The 18,650-nt window shown below is 43.2% G+C and overlaps 1 protein-coding gene across 4 annotated transcripts in view; it reads left to right on the forward strand.

Annotated features, from left to right (window-relative positions):
- The first annotated feature begins 15,716 nt into the window (after nt 1–15,716).
- Nucleotides 15,717–18,650, forward strand: part of gatad2ab (GATA zinc finger domain containing 2Ab) — a 31,882-nt gene continuing 28,948 nt past the window's right edge. For all 4 annotated transcript variants that reach the window (XM_014216292.3, XM_014216296.3, XM_014216294.3 and 1 more), the window contains exon 1: nt 15,717–15,979. The gene's annotated coding sequence lies outside the window, so the exon portion shown is untranslated. The remainder of the gene's footprint in view (nt 15,980–18,650) is intronic.

An 18,650-nucleotide genomic window follows, 5' to 3' on the forward strand; every position in this document is an offset into this window, starting at 1 on the left:
CTGGGTGGCAGGAAGCTTGGCCCCAGTGATGTATTGGGCCGTACACACTACCCTCTGTTTGAGAATGTTTGTCCGTGGCTGATTTTATAATCTTCAATTTATCATGACTTTTCCCACGAACATGTAGTGAAATGCATGCATATGATTTCATACCATGAAAAATATTTATGAAAGACATGTCAACATGAGTCATAGGTGAGTGCAATTCACCCCCTGAATTAATTAATTGTAAATTATTGACCCCAATGCCCTGTAAAACAACACATTTCACTGCACCTACTGTATGCGACAATAAAAACATATTTAACTTCATGCATAATGGTCAGTTGGGCTGTGTGTGCAGTGCACCAAGACTAAAGTCAAATGGGAGCAATTAAATAGAACGATTAAATAGGCCTAAGAAATTTACAGAAAAACTGATGCTTCTTTTGCACCATTTGAAATTTGCACCGTTTGTGGCCAAGACCTTTCAAGTTTCAAGTCTCAAGTTTTAATGTCACATGCAAAAGTACAGTGAAATGCCTTTCTTGTAAGCTCTAAACCCGACAATGCAGTAATCAATAGCAATCTAATACTACAAATATCATAAGATAGAACAAAAACACACAAGAAATAGAAATAATAAGAACACAAGAAAGTAAGTAAGTAAGCAAGCTATATACAAGGTCAGTCAGTTCCAGTACCTTATTTACAATGTGCAGTCTACTGGAGTTCAGGCTACTGTGCAGGCTACTGGAGTGATACATTTTTTACAACAGTTTATTTTAGTAAATACTTTCTTAACAATTTTTTTCTTAAACTGCATTTTTGGTTAAGGGCTTGTAAGTAAGCATTTCACTGTAAGGTGTTGTACTCGGCGCATGTGACGAACAACATTTGATTTGATTTGATGTATATGGGTAAGGACTAGGCCATAACCGACTGAGGAGGAAGTAATTCAGTAATTATCTGTACAATTAACAGTATTCATTATTAAAGTATGATATGAATTCAATGCACCTTAAAACAGTCCAGTAACAGGTTTGCAATGTAGTAGGTGTTTAGTAGGACAGAGAAATATTGTTTCAGTGATACACCCATTCTGTATTATAACTTAGATTTATACTTTAATTAATTTCCAGATGTGCAACAGGACTTTAGCTCCAGTGATGAAGACATTTTATTTTCTGCTATTTCTGTTGGTATTTGTGTGTATCCTTTGAAAATAACACATGTATCTCCTTGTGCAATTGAAGCCATTTCAGAAGATGATATGTATGCTTTGGATGATTTGCCACCATTCCATGTAAAGTGTTCCTAAGATTTCAGAGTATTCAAATATGCAACTCTGAGCTGTCTATTGATGTTCTGTATTATGCCATGTTTGTGTTTTTTGTGTGGAGCCCAGCAAGAGTAGCTGCTCCTTCAGCATCAGCTAATGGGGATCTAATAAAATACTAAAATACTAATACTATCATCTCAACAGTTATTTTCTACCATTAAAAAAGATGTACTGTGTCTGTACAAATAGGTCTATCTTGAAATCAATGCTCCTTCATTGCAGAGCCATGTCAGGCCAGAGAATCAAAGGAGGTGGTGGCGGACCATCCTACCTCTCAAATCAAATCACATTTTATTTGTCACATGCTTCCTAAACAACAGGTGTAGAGCAACAGTGAAATGCTTACTTAAGGGCCCTTCCCAACACTGCAGAGACAAAGAAAATAGAGAAATAATAGAAAAGTAAAGCACCTCATAATAAAAGTACTAATAAATACACAATGAGTAATGATAACTTGGTTATATACGGGGGTACCATTACCGAGTTGATGTGCAGGGGTACAAGGTCATTGTGGTAGATATGTACAGTACATATAACTAGGAATAATAATAAATAGTAGCAGCCTATGTGACTTCAAAAAAGTTAGTGCAAAAAGGGTCAATGCAGATAGTCTGGGTAGCTATTTGGTTAACTATTTAACTAACTATGTAGCAGTCTTATGGCTTGGTGGTGGAAGCACTTCAGGTTCCTGTTGGTTCCAGACTTGGTGCATCGGTACCGTTTGCTGTGCGGTAGCAGAGAGAACAGTCTATGATTTGGATGGCTGGAGTAGGGCCTTCCTCTGACATCGCCTGTTATAGAGGTCCTGGATGGCTGGGAGCTTGACCCAAGTAATGTACTGGGCCGTATGCACTACCCTCTGTAGTGCCTTGCAGTCGGATGCCAAGCAGTTGCCATACCAAGCGGTGATGCTGCCAGTCAAGATGCTCTTAATGGTGCAGCTGTAGAACTTTCTAAGGGCCCATGCAAAATCTTTTCAACCTCCTGAGGGGGAAGAGGCATTGTCGGGCACTCTTCACGACTGTGTTGGTATGTGTGTGGACGATGATAAATCCTTAGTGATGTGGACAGTGAGGAGCTTGAAGCTCTCAACCCGCTCCACTACAGCCCCGTCAATGTGAATGGGGGCTTGTTCTGCCCTCCATTTCCTGTAGTCCACGATCAGCTCCTTTGTCTTGCTGACGTAGAAGGAGAGAGGTTGTTGTCCTGGCAACACACTGCCAGGTCTCTGACCTGCTCCCTATAGGCTGTCTCATCATCGTCAGTGATCAGGTCTACCACCGTCATGTCATTGGCAAACTTAATGACAGTGTTGGAGTTGTGCATGGCCATACAGTCATCTGTGGATCTGTTGGGGCAGGGTGTCTGGGATGATGGTGTTGATGTGAGCCATGACCAGTCTTTCAAAGCATGGCTAGGGATGTGAGTTCTACTAGGTGATAGTAATTTAGGGAGGTTACCTTGGTGTTCTTGGACACAGGAACTGTGGTGGTCTGCTTGAAACGTAGGTATTACGGACTGTGTCAGGGAGAGGTTGAAAATGCCAGTGAAGACACTTGCCAGCTGGTCAGCGCATGCTCTGAGTACGCTTCCTGGTATTCCGTTTTACCCTGTGGCCTGGTGAATGTTGACCTGTTTAAAGGTCTTACTCACATCGGCTAAGGAGAGCGTGATCACAAAGTCATCCGGAACAGCTGGTGCTCTCATGCATGGTTCAGTGTGGCTTGCCTCTTAGCGAGCATAGTAGACATTTTGCTTGTCTGGTAGGCTTCCTTCACTGGGCAGGTCGCGACTGGGTTTCCTTTTGTAATCCATGATAGTTTGCAAGCCCTGCCACATCCAATGAGCATCAAAGCCGGTGTAGTAGGATTCGATCTTAGTCCTGTATTGACACTTTGCCTGTTTGATGGTTCGTCGGAGGGTGTAGCCGGATTTCTTATCAGTGTCCGGATTAGTGTCCTGCTCCTTGAATGCGGCAGCTCTAGCCTTTAGCTCAGCATGGATGTTGCCTGTAATCCATGGCCTCTGGTTGGGATATATACATAAGGTCACTGTGGGGATGACGTCGTCGATGCATTTATTAATGAAGCCGGTGACTGATGTGATAAACTCCTCAATGAATCCCTGAACAGTCCTGTAACTTAGTATCCACTTCATCGGACCACTTCCATATTGAGTGCATCACTGGTACTTCCAGACTGAGTTTTTGCTTGTAAACAGGAATAAGGAGGATAGAGTTATGGCCAGATTTGCCAAATGGAGGGCGAGGGAGAGCTTTGTATGCGTTTCTGTGTGTGGAGTAAAGGTGGTCTAGAGTTTCTTTGCCACAGGTGACATGCTGGTAGAAATGAGGTAAAACGATTACAGTTTCACTGCATTAAAATCACTGGCCACTAGGAGCGCCGCCTCAGAATGTTTGCTTATGGACCGCCCCATGTTTTCTTATTGCCCTATACAGCTCGCTGAGTGCGGTATTAATGCCAGCATCGGTTTGTGGTGGTAAATAGACAGCTACAAAAAATATAGATGAAAACTCTCTTGGTAAATAATATTGTCTACAACTTATCATGACGTATTGTAACTCAGGTGAGCAGAACCTCAAGACTTCCTTAATATTAGAGATTAAGTACCAGGTGTTTTTAACAAAGAGACACACACCTCCCCCTTGAGTTTACCCGATGCTTCCGTTCTGTCTGGCCTATGCATAAAAAAACAGCTTGATGCATATTATCCATGTCCTTGTTCAGCCACAACTCAGAGAAACATAGGATATTACAGTTCTTCAGGTTCCGTTAGGATAGGATAGTCTTGAACGGCGCTCATCCAGTTTGTTCTCCAGTGACACGTTCGCCAAGAGAATGGAGGGTAGAGGCGGTTTATGCACTCACCAATTTATTTTCGTCAGGGTGCCCGCACGTTGGCCTCTCTTACGCCACCTTTTTCTTTTCCAAGTCTTGTGATTAGGGCCTGGTCCAGGGTGAGCAGTATGTCCTAAGCCTGCGACTCCACTTCATCCAAATCAAGGTTAGTGATCGCTGTTCTGATATCCAGAAGTTATTTTCGGTCATAGGAAACGATGGCAGAAACCTTATTTTCAAAAAAGTTACAATCAGCACAAAAAAAACACACAAAATAGCAGAATTGGTCAGGAGCCCTTTAAAAGGCTACTATCCATTGCAGCAACACTCCTGTTCCCTCCTGTCCAAGTGCTGGGGACAAGGCTACTGTCCTGTGCTCATAGCCAGGAAGTACAGGAGATAAATGGTGAGGGAGGTGAAAACTCCTCTAAGAGTGTCAAGACATCCCTCAATAAATCGGTGAGGTTTCAATCAAATATATTTATAAAGCCGTTTTAATATCAGCAGACGTCACAAAGTGCTTATACAGAAACCCAGCCTAAAACCCCCAAAAGAACAAGTAAAGCAGATGTAAAAGCACAGGGGCTAGGAAAAACTACCTAGAAAGGCAGGAACTAAGGAAGAAAAGAGGAACCAGGCTCTGAGGGTTGGCCAGTCCTCTTCTGGCTGTGCCGGGTGGACATTATAAGAGTACATGGCCATTAAAGCCAGATCGTTCTTCAAGATGTTCAAACGTTCATAGATGACCGTCAGGGTCAAATAATAATCACAGTGGTTGTAGAGGGTGTAACAGGTCAGTACCTCAGGAGTAAATGTCGGTTGGTTTTTCATAGCCGAGCATTCAGAGATTGAGACAGCAGGTGCGTTAGAGAGGGAGAGAGAGGGAGGGAGAGGGAGAGAGAGGGTCGAAAACAGCAGGTCCGGGACAAGGTAGCACGTCTGGTGAACAGTTTAGGGTTGGTTCAATAGCAAAAGGGCAAAGCAGCAGAAACTGGATCAGCAGCACGACCAGGTAGACTAGGGACGGGGCCTGGAGTCGTCAGGCCAGGTAGTCTTGAGGCATGGTCCTAGGGCTCAGGTCCTCTGAGAGAGAAGAGAGAATTAGAGGGAGCATACTTAAGTTCACACAGTAGACAAGATAAGATTTACACCAAATTGGACAGACTGACTCTATCCCCCCGGCACATAGACTATTGCAGCATAGATACTGGAGACTGAGACAGGGGTTGGTCAGGGACACTGTGGCACCGTCCTACGATAGCCCCGGACAAAGCACAGCCCCCACACCGCTAGAAGGATATCAACAGACAACCAACTTACTACCCTGAGACAAGGTGGAGTATAGCTCAAGAAGATCTCCCCCAGCTGGAAGGTTTGGAGGCCATTTTCATGAATGTGTTGAGAAATACAGGATAAAAAATCTTGAGTGTCTCCATTGATTATACGTCCTGGCAGTTCTGTGCAGCCTCAGGACGACTGAGTTTTGGAGAAATACGCATATTCAAGGAGGAGTCCGTAAAGATGCTGCTCTGAAAATGGACCAATATTCTCATACTAGATTCCTCTGTTTCATGTGATGCTGCTGCCCCAGCCCTGTGATGAAAAGAGGAGAGAGGAGTCTGACTCTTCTGTTGTTGAAGGGATCCAGGAACATCCACCATCCTCAGCATCCTCGTGTCACAATGCTGTTGGCAATGCTGCTTCCTTTGCCGAAACCCAGAGAGCAGTGGAGGAACCATCCAAGGCAGGTGATAAGTCCAACCTCAATAAACTGGTAAGATTATATCTACTTCACATATACTCACAGTGGGTGGGTAAATATGTATTTAATTTGACCTAAAGGTAATATAAGGAACCTCTGTTTCATGTGATGTTGCTGCATTAGGACTGGTGAGAAGAAGACAGAGAAGTCTGCCTCAATTGTTGAAGAGGTGCAGGAGAAGTCTGCCTCTATTGTGGAGGAGGTGCAGGAGAAGTCTGTCTCTATAATTGAAGTCCAGGAGAAATATACCGCCTTCTTTGACTCACTCAGCCACAGTGTGGAGAACATGTCCACTAAGGGAGGCGACAAGAACCCTGGTTTCTTCTATCCCTCAGAACACCGGTAAGAATCACCCTGCTGTTCTTAGTGTGAGTAAAGAGGCTCTTAGAATGGCCACATACATGTATGAGATACCTGCCCCAGGATGAGATACAGTTAGAGCAGTCTGCCTCCTCTATCACCAAGGAGGCCCACAAGCAGTCTGCCTGTATCATTGAGGAGGCGAAGGAGCAGTTTTCCACCATTGCTGACCAGATCCAAAAGCAACCTGCCTCCTCAGCATCATCCTTTCACAATAGTGATGGCAAGGCTACCTCTTCTGTCCAAAGCCAGAAAGCAGAGGGAAGTGACAAGTCTTCCCTCAATAAACAGGTAACATTTAACCTCTAGGGGACCCCCTTCCCGTTCTCATCCCGGTAACGGGATTGCTTGACAAGATAGCAAAAATATAATAATTTCAATTTCTCAAACAATCAACTATTTTACACCATTTGAAAGATAAACATCTCCTTAATCCAACCACGTTGTCCGATTTCAAAAAGGCTTTACGGCGAAAGCATAAAGTTAGATTATGTTAGGAGAGTACATAGACAAAAAATTACACACAGCCATTTTCAATGCAAGGACAGGCGTCACCAAAAGCAGAAAACCAGCTAACATTATGCACTAACCTTTGACAATCTTCATCAGATGACACTCCTAAGACATTATGTTAGACAATACATGCATTTTTTGTTCTATCAAGTTCATATTTATATCTAAAAACAGCATTTTACATCGGCGCGTGATGTTCAGAAAATTTATTTCCCCCAAAACTACCGGTGAATCATCACTACAATTTACAAAAATACTCGTCATAAACGTTGATAAAATATTAAACTGTTATTCAAAGAATTATAGATTAACATCTCCTGAATGCAACCGCATTGACAGATTTCAAAATAACTTTACTGGGAAAGCACACTTTGCAATAATCTGAGTACTGTGCTCAGAAAAATACACTACGCAATACAGATAGCCGCCATTTTGGAGTCATCTAAATGCATAAATAGCATTAGAAATATTTACTTACCTTTAATAATCTTCATCAGAAGGCACATCCAGGAATCCCAGGTCCACAGCAAATGTTGTTTTGTTCGATAAAGTTCATAATGTAACGACCCTGGCTTTATAAGCGCGGAAATCGACTCTGCCGCTTGAGCATGCTTTTGCGGCACAGTCGATAGTGCGCCGGACTTCGGGCTTGAAGGTCGAGGGTTCGAAACCTGCTCCCTGCCGTTTCATTACATTGGTGTCAGAAGTGATCGGACCTTGTATCCACGACAGTGCATGTGCTTGGCCGGTGAGCGCGTTCCTGTAAGACGTAGAGTCGCAAGCTAGCGCGAGGATGCGCTCTTTGAAAGGAGGGAGTAGTGTGACGACCCTGGGTTTATAAGCGCGGAAATCGACTCTGCCGCTTGAGCATGCTTTTGCGGCACAGTCGATAGCGCGCCGGACTTCGGGCTTGAAGGTCGAGGGTTCGAAACCTGCTCCCTGCCGTTTCATTACAATAATTTATGTCCAAATAACTCCTTGTTGTTCGCGCATTCAGTTCAGCTACTCCAAATGTAGGAAGCGCGCGGACAATGTCACGATGAAAAGTAAAAGAAAATCTATTTACGTTTGTTCAAACGTAAAACGTTGTATAGCATCAATCTTTAGGGCCTTTAGAACATGAAGATTCAGTAATATTTCAACCGGACGGTTCCTGTGTCTTGAAAAACATTTTGGAACAGAGGATACTCCCTCATGAACGCGCACCAATGAACTGATATCCTTCCCGGGGTCACCAACTTCCCTGCCTTCTCATTCGGTCTCTGTTCATCATAGACGCCTCAAACAACTTTCTAAAGACTGTTGACATCTAGTGGAAGCCTTGGGAAGTGCAAAATGAATCCTTAGTCACTGTGTGTTCCATTGGCAATGACTTGAAAACAGTACAGCCACAAGATTTTAATTTCCTGCTTGTATTTTTCTTCAGGTTTTTGCCTGCCATATGAGTTCTATTATACTTACAGACACCATTCAAACAGTTTTAGAAACTTCAGAGTGTTTTCTATCCAAATCTTTTAATAATATGCATATTCTAGTTTCTGGGCCAGAGTAGTAACCTGTTCAAATTGGGTACGTTTTTCATCCGGCCGTGAAAATACTGCCCCCTAGCCCAGACAGGTTCTACTACACTGGGTGGACAAACATTATTTAAATGTGGCCCGTACAAATATTAGATGTTTCATGTGATGTTGCTGCCTCAGCAGTCTGATGAGGAGTCTCTTCAGAGTATTTCTATGGACATCCAGGAGCAGCCAGTAAAGAGTAAAGATCCAACAAGACAGGCCCCAGATGCCACATTAACGCTAAATACCTTTGTTTCATGTGATGTTGCTGCATCAGGAATCTAATAAGAAGTCTGTCCCTGTTGTTGAGGCCCAGAAGCAGTCTGCCTCCTCTAGGAGCAATCGTCCTCTTCCACCTTCTCTGACTTCTTTGCCTCAGCCAGGTACAGTGTGAAGAACAGGCCCATGACAAGGCCCCCCATTCCCTTCCATCCCTCAGGACACAGGTGAGAATTATTTTTATATGATTGTTTTAATGTGAGTAAAGATGCTCTAAGAGTGGCCACATACTGATACAAAAATATCTATGTTTCATCTGGTGCTGCTTCCCCAGGATTAAATGCAGAAAAAGGAATCTACCTCTATCATTAAGGAGACACGTGAGAAGTCTGCCGCATCTATTGCTAACGAGGTCCAGGAACAGCCTGCCCCCTCCACATACTCTGCCTTTACCAGCAAAAACAAAGTAGGCTGAGGAAGGGAACAAGTCATCTACGTCCCTTGCACATCCATCCCATGGGGAGGATTCCGAGATGGCTGCACTGAGGGAGGCTCTGAAGAAAAGGGGGGCAGCTAGCTGTTCTACAGGCGTCACTGGACAAGGAGCATTGTACAAGCATGAAGCTCTGGCTGAGAACCAAGAAAATAGCTTCAGACCTCAAGATGGAGCAGAGCAAGACCAAGAAGCAAGAGACTGAGAAGCTGGAGCTGAGCGCAGGAACAGAGTAATCTCTTGCCTTCTCTTATGCTGAAGGCTGACCAACTGGCCTCTGAACTGGCAGAGGAACACGGCAGGAGCCAGAAAGTTAGACGTCGAGGCTGCCCTCTATGAGCAGCAAGAACCACTGAAAGAGTGTGCCCATCTGAGGCAGGCCATGGTGATAGAGCTACTACATCTGCAGATAAAGCTCAAAGTGAATAGTTAAAAGAGAGAGACGAGAGAGAGCCGAGAGAGAGAGATCTTTGAAAAGCGAGATCAGAGCTCCCAAGTGCAGGACCTGAGGGTTCAAGTGAAGGCCTTCCTGGAGGTCAATGCAGAAATTAGCCTGAGCGCTGTCAGAACGACCTCTAATCTATCAGAGGAAAGATCAGGACACAGAAGCTCCAGGCTGACCTTGAGGCTTACCTCGAGGATGCCCTCTCCAAGTATTAGATTGTGCTGGAGGAGCGTCAAGAGACCAAAGCGGTCTGCAGTGACTTGGAGGAGGCTGTGGCCTCAGAGATGGTCAAGGCTGAGAAATCCCATTCATTTTGCAAAAGAGCAATCAAGAACAGAGTGACCTAACTTCCAGCCTGCAGACCGAGAGCAGTCGCTGCCACCGCCTATTAGTGGAAGGTGAAGCCATGGTCAAGGAGCTGAAGTCAGCCTTGGACACAGTGAAAGTCCACAGTGCTCAGCTGAGTGAGAGGCTGCAGACAGAAAGCTCAGCATGTGAGGCTCAGAAGTCGCAGCACCAAGCCCTGATGTTGCAGCACCAAGCCCTGATGGTGCAGCACCAAGCCCTGATGTCACTGCACCAAGCCCTGATGTCACTGCACCAAGCCCTGATGTTGCAGCAACAAACCGTCAGCACCAACCACTGGAAGTTAATCACCAGGCGCTGGAGGGGGAGCTTCAGGAGCTCCTCTCGGATCATCACAACCTCCTCGCTGAATACCAGGAGTTAATGTCTGAACATAAAACCATGGTCTCTGAACATGAAACCCTCCTAGCACAGCCTGCAGTCTAAGCTCCAGGACGTTGGGTTAGACTACCAGGGCCTCCAGACCAAGCTCCATACTCTGACAAGTGAGTACCGAGTCATATAGACAAAGAACAAGGCCTTAAAGTCGCCTTGAAGTGCAAGAGTCTCTACTCTGACCACCATTTTCTGATCTTGGTACGCAAGGTTGTCATCTCACAGCAGCAGCCACTCCGGTCAGAGCTTCAGGAGCTGCACCATAAGTTGCAGTGGCAGCAGCACTGCAGAGTAGCTGCAGCCCTCTCTGAGGACTAGCATAACATGGACAAAGTGCTGCAGATGATGCATGACCAGCTGACAGCTGACAGAATGCTGGGTTAAATGCAGAACAGTGACATTTGTTTACAAGGACACTATGGGAGGATTCGGGGAGACAGGAGACTTTGCCAAACATTATTATTGTCCCACTAAGGAAGAGGAGGAAAGGCATGCCAGAAAAAGGGCAGAGGCATCTTTGTTTCAGGGTACACTGTGGCTGCTGGACCACAGAGAGAAGAACAAAGAAATAGGCAGCCAAAGAGATATGAACACTCGCAATAACGGTTCCAAAGACACTGGGCCAAAGAAACTAGAACTGTCTGGCCTCAGTGAGGAATGGGAGGAAAGAAATGTCAGGATGAAGGCCAAGTTGTCCTTGTGCAAGTCTACAACTATGTGGCTGCTGGAACACAAAGATAAGAACTAAGAGAGAATAGCCAAACAGATATGACAACCCTCAATAATTGATTTTAATTTAAGGATTGTTATTAGGTTGTGGTAAACAGCTTGGTTTACTTTGTACAAATGTTATTTTCCTTATGCACTGAAATTACTAATACAATTATACAGTTGCTGCTACTAGTCAACTCCTGAGGATTTTCTCAAATAGGCATCATTTTGTAGCACAACATTCTTTTGAATTCAGTAGTACGGTTTGCATTTCAAGTGCAGTTATTTATTGGACCAGCAGGTGCCCCTTTTGAGCTGTGTTTTGATAAACCTGCTTTGAGACAGCAAACTTCTGTAACATTTGGCCCCTGTCATAAATACCCATGTTCCTTTTTGAATATACAGTACCAGTCAAAGGTTTGGACACACCTACTCATTCAAGTGTGTTTCTTCATTTTTACAATTTTCTACATTGTATAATAATGGTGAAGACATCAAAACTATGAAATAACACATATGGAATCTGTCACACCCTGATCTGTTTCACCTGTCTTTGTGATTGTCTCCACCCCCCTAAAGGTGTCGCCCATCTTCCCCATTATCCCCTGTGTATTTACACCTGTGTTCTCTGTCTGTTGCCAGTTGATCTTGTTTGTCTAGTCAACCAGCGGTTTTGTATCAGCGCCTGCTTTTCCCAGTCTCTCTTTTTCTCGCCCGCCTGGTTTTGACCCTTGCCTGTCCTGACTCTGAGCCCGGCTGCCGGATCACTCTGCCTGACCCTGCCTGCGGACCTGTACCTCTGCTCCACCTCTGGATTATTGACCTCTGCCTACCCTGCCTGCCGTCCGTTGCCCCACCGCTGGTTTACTGACCCCTGCCTGCCATGACCTGTCTATTGCCTTCCCCTGTTGGATTATTAAACCATTGTTAATTCTACGTTGTCTGCATCTGGGTCTTACCTTCATACCTGATATAATCATGTTGTAACCAAAAGTGTTAAACAAAATATATTCTATATTTGAGATTCTTCAAAGTAGCCACCCTTTGCTTTGATTACAGCTTTGCACACTCTTGGCATTCTCTCAACCAGCTTCACCTGGAATGCTTTTCCAACAGTCTTGAAAGAGTTCCCACATGTGCTGAGCACTTGTTGGTTGCTTTTCCTTCACTCTGCGATCCAAACCATCTCAATTGGGTTGAGGTCGATAATTATGGAGGCCAGGTCATCTGATGCAGCACTCCATTACTCTCCTTCTTGGTCAAATAGCCCTTACACATCCTGGAGGTGTGTTTTGGGTCATTGTCCTGTTGAAAAACAAATGCTAGTCCCACTAAGCGCAAACCAGATGGGGTGGCGTATCGCTGCAGAATGCTGTGGTAGCCATGCTGGTTAAGTGTGCCTTGAACTCTAAATAAATCAGACAGTGTCACCAGCAAAGCCCGCCTACACCATCACACCTCCTCCTCCATACTTCATGGTGGGAACCACACATACGGAGTTCATCCGTTGACCTACTCTGCATCTCACAAAGACACGGCAGTTGGAACCAAAAATCTCAAATTTGGACTCATCAGACCAAAGGACAGATTTCCACCGGTCTAATGTCCATTGCTCATGTTTCTTGGCCCAAGCAAGTCTCTTCCTCTTATTGATGTTCTTTAGTAGTGGTTTCTTTGCAGGAATTCAACCATGAAGGCCTGATTCACACAGTCTCCTCTGAATAGTTGATGATGAGATGTGTCTGTTAATTGAACTCTATTAAGCATTTATTTGAGCTGCAATCTGAGGAATCTAAACTTACCCTCTGCAGCAGAGGTAACTCTGAGTCTTCCTTTCCTGTAGCGGTCATCATAGCACTTGAAGTTTTTTGCGACTGCACTTTTCCGGATTGACTGACCTTCATGTCTTAAAGTAATGATGGACTGTCATTTCTCTTTGCATATTTGAGCTGTGATATGGACTTGGTCTTTTACCAAATAGGGCCAAGTTCTGTATACCACCCCTACCTTGTCACAACACAACAAATTGGCTGAAACGCATTAAGAAGGAAGGAAATTCCACAAATTAACTTTTAACAAGGCACACCTGTTAATTTAAAAGCATTCCAGGTGACTACCTCATGAAGCTGGTTGAGATAATGCCAAGAGTGTGGAAAGCTGTCATCAAGGCAAATGGTGGCTACTAAAATATATTTTAAAACAAATGTAGTTACTACATGATTCCATATGTGTTATTTCATAGTTTTGATGTCTTCACTATTTTTCTAATTCTACAATGTAGAAAATAGTAAAATAAAGAAAAACCTTTGAATGAGTAGGTGTGTCCAAACTTTTTACCGGTACTGTAGATCCCAAACTATTTTTGAAATTGCCACAGTTCAGGAAGGTGTACCATGTGGTAATCTAAAAATATATGGACACAAAGCTTGAGTACTCTATGCATGTGTTTTTTTGATTACACAGTTTTTATTTATTTTTATTTTTATAAAAGTCTGAACAAACACGATTGTTTACAACCAAAGTGTTTGGAAATGTTTGTCAGGAAGTGTACTTAGATGTTTATTATAACTGAGTTCTATATTGAACACTAAATTGAGATCATCATGACTTTTCCCACTACCATGTTGTGATAAACTACATGCTTTACATTTGTAAGGCCTACATGCACATTACAATACATGATCCCATACAGAAAAGACACCTTGCTTTTTGTGGGTCTAATGTGAGATTCAAAGTTGAGTTAGTTTGGGTAGAGTATCATTCAGGCACAGGATAGAGGAGGGTACCTTTCTAAACTACCCTTTCCCTTTGACTTGACGGATGAGTCTGATTTGTAGTCCTTGTGAGGTGTTCCTTATCCAGGGGAATGCTGAAGCCCTCCTGATGGTGAATTACTGCAGGGATAAATACTGACCTCAGGGTCAGTGTTACAGTAATGGTCACATGACTATCTTTTTGACTAGCCCGCCATGCAGTTGTTATGGCTGTCTTTCCTCTGATATGATTTGCACACTCAACAAGTTTACAACAATTGCTGGACACCCAACAAACTACAATCATTTTACACCAATCAGCCTCTCGGTTTTGTATGTCATTTTAGAAAGTAATATGTTGTTGGATTTTGGCTATGTTCATAAGTGCTGTTGGGGCAGTGATGCTTGTTAGGTGATAAGTGTCAGCATAAATAGTTCTGAAAGAAGTTGCTTCCTGCCAAATAGTGAGTACTGTTGATCATGACAGGGAGTGGTACTTCCTGCTTTGAGACTGTACTTTAGAAGGGATTAAGTTAATAGTGCCTTGTTGTTTACAGCCAGTGTCACACATGGTCCATATATTTCCTTTGTACTGGTTTGAAGCAATGGATTCAATCAATTTTCCTTTTCTCTAAAGGCCAGATTTCTGACACTTGACATATCGCTTGACATTTGGCCCCAAATAGAAAGGATTGAGCAGAGTGCACTGGTACTGTATAATTGCTCCTGTTTCTTGAGGGTGTTTTCCCCCACTGCTCCATCCAGGAAAGGGAATGTCATCAACTCATTCAGAAGAGGATGCCAGCTTTATGCCACAGGTGTTCTTTTGAACTACTCTTGAGTTCACACAAAAAACGAGTTATTGAGAATGCAGTGGCTAGACAAGGGCATTGCTTTTGGTGCCCTCAGCTATTTATAGTTGGATGTATGCTTTGTTTTTGGTCCAGGCATAACATAGACTTTTGGTCAATGTATCCAATTTCATGTTTTAATTTATAACTGATTGTTATGAGGACACCAAGGTGTGAAGACACTTCAATCAGCCTTATTCAGGGTTTCCCCTCGGGTCCTGGGGCCCCCCATAGGTACCCGTTTTGGGTTTTGCCCTAGCACTACACAGCAGATTCAAATAATCAAAGCTTGATGATGACTTGGCTATTTGAATCAGCTGTGTTGCTAGTGCAAAAAACAAAATGTGCACCCAGGAGGGGGGCCCGAGGACCAAGTTTGGGAAAGCCTGGCCTAGTTGATCAGTATAAGTTTTGGTTCACTTCAGATTGGAATTAGGTTCACAGCATGACTCTGTCACAGGGAAGTATTGGGACCACTGCAGTGGGATTGTGATATTGATAAGGTTCAATTATAGTGATATTCAGGGGTTGAGCCCACAATCTAGCCCACAATCTGACACAATCTGATATAAATTCTCACTTATATTACTTGCATCCCATTCCCAGTCTATCTCTCAATAAGTCTGCACTGAGATACTGTTCCAAGATCTGCATACCCCCAAGGACATGATCTGGAGAATTATTGGTATTGGTCAGGACTCATTGAAAGAGAGTGGAGACATCACATGGCACATTCATATGTCTGGTATGTCCCACATTGCTATGCACCAGTATTTAGTTTGTTTGTTGTATTGACTTTCAAGCTGCTCATTAATGTTTTGTGGAGATTTCAAACTAAAGCACTGACTTGTCATGTGCCATGAAGACAATAAGAAATATTTACAGATCAATAACCGTTTTCAATGACTATCTATTGGCCTATGCTTTTACATTTTTTTCTCATAGTTACGGCTTATATATATATATATATATATATATATATATATATATATATATATATATTTTCTCAGACAATAATTTAATTGTTTTATGACAAAACAGCAGTGTGGTGTAGACTGAGATGGAAACTATAGTATTCAAAACTAGATGGGGGGCTAAGCATTGCAATGACGAGACAGAGGATGCAACTGAAAACGGTGGACTTTTTACATGTATGATATGATCAGTGGTCCTAATGTATGCTGACTCGGTTGTCCCTTGTGTGACCACATGATAGTGAAGTGACGCCTTGTTCCATGTGTGAGAGCAGCTCATTATTTGGCAACCGGTCAGAGTGGCAGCGGGCAGGGCTGAAGAGGGGATCCCCGGGATTTATTCTTTTTGTACATCGAATTACGGGTGTAAATTGTCTGTCAAAACAAGTGAAAAGCAAAAGGGACACCTCTTCTCCGTAAGTTAAAATATAATTTCAGTTGATGGGTAAAAGTAATATTGATTTTTGAATTTAATTAAGTCGACAACTTGAAGTTTTTTTTTCTAGTCGTTAGCTATCATAGCTACCTAGCTAGCTGGCTTACTGCTGAGTGAGTGCTAGGTAATGGTTTGTGTGTGCCTCGCTAGCTGTAATTAGCTAGCCACACACACCTACCTAGCGACTGCCAAGAACACACCGCCTCAAAAGTCAAAGAATGCATGTAAACTTGTACCGGTTGATGTTTAAAAAGTCGGAGACAAGTATTTTCTTTACAACATCCATTCAAGCAGTCTAAAAACTAACATTTTAGTTTCGACTCTCACACATCGATTGTTTGTGACCGAATCCGGAGTGTCTGTCTCTGTCTGCAAGTGTCCGAGGCCGGGAGTTCGTTAGCTAGCCAGCCAGGAGAGTGGATTTGGTGTCCGAATTTGGTCAATCCCTATAGTCATTGGGCCAGTCTCACCACTTGCTTGTTTAACATACGAATTATTCTACATTGTAATAAGAAATTGAACCCATACGATCTCAGGACGTTTTCAATGTTCATCACCGTATGAATCTAATGGCAGTTATGCTAACTCGATAGCTTGCTAGCCCACGACCTGGCTTTATGTTACTACGTTAGCTAGTCAGTTGGACTGTGGGAGACAGGTTGTTGTTACTGAGCGACAAAAAAAGTTTTGGGTTTTTACTTTCACTAAATAACAAATTACATTAAATAATTGTATATGTTAGTTGCAGCACATTTAAGAAGCCGGCATTCTCTCATAATTGCTTTGAGTGGTTTTTATTTTGATGGGAAATTGGAGGCGTACGTAATGGTGGAAGATGGTAGTGTCCCTTGGTGTGAGACCCCACGCGACTGCCATAATCAAAAAGACCCCATTTGCCATTTTACCTAAATAGTTGTTTGGACTTTATTTCCTTTCTGCAATAAAGTTCTGCGCAAGGCAAGCTATTTGCTCAAGTCCTGAGACAAGACTAATTGCCTGGTAGTTGTTCTAATGGCAGACTTTTTCAAACCTCTCATTGATGACCACAGAACTGGCACACCTGATTCAACTTGTCAACTAATCATCAGGCCCTTGACTAATTGAATCATCTATGCTGGTTCAGGGCTACACACCAACATGTCCAAGGTGCATAAAGATGGAGGAATTCAGATATATCATTGTTTTAGCACTACCACAGAGTTGTTAAACTACTGTGTGCAACATGGTTCAATATGCAAATAAATTACTTTATTGAAGTCTTGGAATTAGAATTGGGATCAAGTTAACTGCTAATGCAGATACAAAAAAAGAGTAATGGCGAACACTGTATAATACGGCAAATTTAGCGAATGAGGCATTTGTGGTAAATACATGGGGGCCGTCATCTTTATTCTTGTCCGCCATTGTGAAATGTCTGGGTGTCCCAGAGGAGAGGTTTGAAAAGGCTGGTCTAAGGTATTTATATATGTCATGCCAATGTATTACATTGCACTCCATGGCCTTGTGGACATTTTTGAAAGTGCTCTTTTTCCAGATGTAATTGCCTCTGTGGGGGTCAATAGCCTCCAGATTAGGTACCATAGCAGTGCACATTCCCCCTCCTGCCAAGCGGCCTCCATAGAGACTGGGCACCCTTGGCCAGTGGTGGGAGACATGTCACTTTGCATCTTGTGACGGGCCATAGAGCTGCCCGAGAAGCGGTGTCCCTTGTGAAAAACCCTTTAAAGAATGATGCGATCAGACAAGCATGACTCGGCTGACTTGACATCCACGGGTGCTGCATCAGGGTAGAACTTTAGAGCTAACTACTAGACTAGACCACATTGGGAAAGAAAAGTTTCAATGAGTAAAGGTTAGATTTGGACTCACTCTTAGTTTTGTTTTCTACCCCTCCATCTACACAGTCCTCAGCTTTTCGAACTCCTGGATTTAAGATAAGCTTTTCAAAACGGAATTTAGGTATTGTGGATCAGTAGCCAATTTCTTTACAGCCATCATTAGAGAAATGAAGCTGCATTGAACTTGATTAGAGGACTGGATTGCACTTCAGACCGCTACCAATGCCTCAAATGGGTGATGACTTTCACTTTCATTACAAGTCAGTGTGTCTGTCTGCCAGAATTCAGTGTTACCACAAAGTAACAGAATTTCTGTTTCAGTGTGACTGTGAATTGTTTTGTGGTGACTTTCTGAAGGGACTTTGTCTCATTGCTGTCAGTTGAGCCACCAGATTGGCTTACATTTTCCCATGAGATTGATGAGCTATGGACACCATCGACCTTGTTCTGTCATTTAACCTCCTTGGGTCTGGGAGTGGGGGGCTGGTATGGGCCTAGTATGTTCATCCATTGTTGAGAAATGTTACAGAATGCATGGGATAGAAACATTTTGTGTTTAGTGCTAAATTAGCATCCATTTCAGCACCACAGTTGACAGAGAGCAGAGAGCAAGCTGGATGTCTGATTTCACAGCGAGATGTCAGCCGCTCTTCATCTGATGAATGAAAGGAGATTCTCAGATAGAAAAGTGTCTCTGTGTGATAATAAAATGTTCAGCTCTGCATCGGTCTCTTGTAATGCTCCTCAATTTATAGTTCATTTAGAAGCCTACTGCACTCTATGGAGGGGTGAATATTGTTTCCATCCATTCAC

This window comes from Salmo salar, chromosome 10 (genome assembly GCF_965601325.2).
Source record: "Salmo salar chromosome 10, fSalSal1, whole genome shotgun sequence".
Classification (NCBI taxonomy): domain Eukaryota; kingdom Metazoa; phylum Chordata; class Actinopteri; order Salmoniformes; family Salmonidae; genus Salmo; species Salmo salar.